This window comes from Setaria viridis, chromosome 6 (assembly GCF_005286985.2).
Source record: "Setaria viridis chromosome 6, Setaria_viridis_v4.0, whole genome shotgun sequence".
NCBI lineage: Eukaryota > Viridiplantae > Streptophyta > Magnoliopsida > Poales > Poaceae > Setaria > Setaria viridis.
The window spans coordinates 35,209,028-35,212,984 of record NC_048268.2 but is presented as its reverse complement, the minus strand read 5'-3'; positions in this window follow the sequence as shown (position 1 = coordinate 35,212,984).

Here is a 3,957-nt window from a genome sequence, read left to right as displayed (position 1 = left end):
CCGCGAGCAGGAACTCCCGGAAGGCTTTGAGGATGGCAAGTCCAATCTCACCCTTTGATGCATATTTATCCCCGTTTTTCAAACACAACCTATTGGCCTATTTTATAAAGTTGCATATTGTTTTACTGCTAAAACATGGTTGGATAGCCACCCCTTGATTGTTATGATTATTCCTTGATGTCCTATAATTATTTCTACATATGATTTGCTCTATTTGGATGATAATTACTGCTAGAATGCTTAGGATCTTATTACTTAATTCAATCATGACTACAATGTGTTTTGTTAAAGAATAAATGTGTGAGTGTTTTAAAAAGGAAAAATGGGTTTTCGGAAATGAAGGAAGGAAATGCTTAGATGAGATGGATGGGTATTTCTTGTGTGAAATACCAATAAGTTTGGCTCGTACCTTTGTGGTTGAGCAAGGCTGGGAGATATACATCTTGTCGCAAATTAAGGACCGAGTTGATGTGTCATCTTGCCTAACCCAACCATCGTGCAACCACTCGACCGTTGTATGCGGCAACGGCTTAGCATAAATCTCACTAGCTAGTCTGTTAGTCATCAGGAGAGCTGGTGAGCAACAGGAGACCATGGAGAAGGAATAAGAACTGGATGAACTTAGGTCCCGGTTAAGACCTCGTTGGTAGGTCATTAACCCATTGGTTGCTTCCGAGTTGGCTAGTCAGGCTTAGCTGAGGTGGGTAATAGATTTGTTAGGATCTGCACCGACACTAAGGTGATCATGTTGCAGTACCTTACTTGTGGGAAAAGTGTACAACCTCTGTAGAGTTAAAACCTATCGAGATAACCGTGTCCACGGCATTAGACGAATTACGGCTTGGTCACATAACTAGTGCTTGGAGATGGATGATTTTCATGGCGTGTGTTGGATTTCGGAAGTGTCCGGCAGTTGTGCCATGAGCTATTGCGGACAGGGAGTCCGGTAGCAATAAAACTTGGATCCTTTGTGTAGGATCAACCCCACTTATTGATTCGGTTCCTAAACAAATGCTTTGTGAAAACCTTTTCAAAAATGAACCCATGCATGTGTTAAAATTTAGCTTTGTTGCAAATAAATCTTAGCCTTATCCTTGATATATCCTGTACATATTCTCGATTGTATCCCCCTCCGTGGATGGGGTTGGACTTATTGAGTATTTTTGTACTCACCCTTATTTTGTTGCTTCAGAGGAATACCCGGACTTTGTCGCTGAGGATTTCGAGTAGGAGGTCGCTTCTGCACCCAACGCTGCCTGTGGTGTTGGTCTTTGCAGAATGCTTCTGCTGCCGTGTAGTCCCGAGTGCCGTCTCTTGATAGTAGCTTGGCTCGCTACTGTTATTTATTTACGTATCATTTCGACGTGGCTTTCGCGCCCACTCCCTCGGGAGTTGTACGGAACCATTTGTTTAATAAATGTGTTATCAGCCTTCTGGGACTGATATTTGTATCACATTTAGTCTCTACTTATGTGGGGACTCTTCATTAGGCAGATGAAGATATATGTTGCTGCAGCTTGTCTTAGCATCTGTGATAACATATAAACAATGAGTTATTTGCCATTTTCTATAACTTTTAAAGTTCTACACCCTCGACACCTTCCACTCATACATCAGGAGATGCAATGTCTGTGCAGCAGCTGCAGCAGAATGGTAGTTCAGCTAAACCCATGGTAATGCTCGGCTCTGATGGCACTAGGAGCTTGCATCTCCTGCAAACCCTTTGGTATGCACATATATTTTAAGCATTATGGGATATAATTTTTTTTCCAAATGTAATGTGACAGTATCGTAACTGAAACATTTTCTTTCAGGATGATGTGGACCGTTTGCTGGAAGATGGTTCTGTTGACACCTTTTTTGGTCAACACACGAGTGCGCTAGATCGCGTGGGTTGCGAACGGACCGAATAGCAGAGGTGCTGCGCAGGCTGGTCAGACTGGTCTAGCAACCCGATCAGACTGATTTGCTGGGGTTTGGTTCAGATCGATCGTTTGAGGGGGTAATGGCCACACTTACGTGGTGGAGGACGGTCAGGTTTACGAGCAAACCAGCAAAGGGATAACCGACGCACTTACGTGGTGAAGAACAACTAGTTTACGAGCAAACTAGCAAAGGCTGTTGAAGCTTTCACCTGGGAGGGACCCCGTCAGGGCGTGGACGTCACTGGTGTGCCCTAGGTGGACTAGCAAGCCTAGAACACCATCTATTGTCATGGAGAACAGCAGATGAACAGTATGGAGGTTGGAAAAGTATTAGGGTTGAGAAGATAAATGTAAATTGTAGATTGATTCGATTGGGATGCCCTCAATCGAACATGACCCTTTATATTTATAGGGTGGGGAGGTCTTACCCTAGTAGGAGTTAAAGATTATATAAATCCCGTGTCAAAATACAACTCCTAACTCGGACTAGGCTGGATAGACCGGTCAGACCGCCCATCCAAACCGGTCTGACCAGTCAGCTCGGGGCTGAATCTTGTCGAAGTCATAACTCTCTCATCCAGACTCCAAATTAGGCGATCCACATATGAATTTCGATCGTCTCAACGAGATCTACGCAATGGTGAAGTATAATCTGCATTTTGAGCACTTTGTTCAGACCGGTCTGACCGGTTTGGTTGCCGGTCTGGTTTGCCAGATCGGCTGCAGGACCAATAACCGGTCAGACCGCTTCAGTAGACCCGTCAGACTAGTTGGCTCTATCATATCAGCCATGTCTGCTACTTTTGATGTTGTTACAGGTGCTGATCAATCCATTTTAGCAAAATTATGTCCACAGCATCCAAAACGGCTCTTTTGTCCTGCATAACTCATATTCAAGCCGAACTTGCAAAATACCAAGAGTTAGTACCAAGTAATTCTGGTCTTAGCTTCACATATCTCGGGCCGTGCCACTTTTGGATGTTAACACATACCTCCCTATTTCTTAGTAAAGCTTGCGTACCGAGAAACACTTGTTAGAACTTGAACTGCACAGGAACAATTTAGAGCACAAGAGCATCAACAATTTGCGGAAGTAGAACCATTTGAATAAAGACTAGCCAATGCAATGTGCCTACTAGTATCATATCTAGCAACATCAACATGAGGATTCATGGTACTTGCAAAATAATTATTAAAACCATATAAGGTATTTGCAACTTGTACCTTGGGCTCACCGTAGTAATACTGTTGTGGAACATAAGGATAGCCCACCATAATAGGTCTTGATGCTTCTGACCTTGTGGTGAATAGATCTAGATATTGTTGATAATCCAAGCAACCAATGACCAATATTTTGCTTGTATTCTAATCTTCAATATAGAGCAGCAAGCAAAACACAATGCAATCGGCTTGAGCAAAGTCAAAAGTATAGATGCAATCGGTCCAAAAAGACCGGATGCAACTATAGCGGCAAATTAAAATAGTAGATCAATTAGGTATTTGGCTAGGGTTTTATAGAACAGTTTGAGCAACCAGATCTTCCTTCCTCAGCGGAGTCACCAAAATGTGTTGATGCCTTTTTCGGTCAACACACGAGTGCGGTAGATCGCGCGGGTCGCGAACGGACCGAATAGTAGAGGTGCTGCGCAGGCCGGTCAGACCGATCTAGCAATCCGGTCAGACCGGTTTGCTGGGGTTTGGTTCAGATCAATTGTTCGAGGGGGTAATGGCCACACTTACGTGGTGGAGGATAGTCAGGTTTACAAGCAAACTAGCAAAGGGATAACCGACGCACTTACGTGGCGAAGAACGACTAGTTTACAAGCAAACTAGCAAAGGCCGTCGAAGCTCTCGCCCGGGAGGGACCCCGTCAGGGCGTGGACATCGCCGGCGTGCCCTAGGTGGACCAGCAAGCCTAGAACGCCATCTATTGTCATGGAGAACAGAAGATGAACAGCATGGAGGTTGGAAAAGTATTAGGGTTGAGAAGATAAATGTAAATTGTAGATTGATTTGATCGGGATGCCCTCAA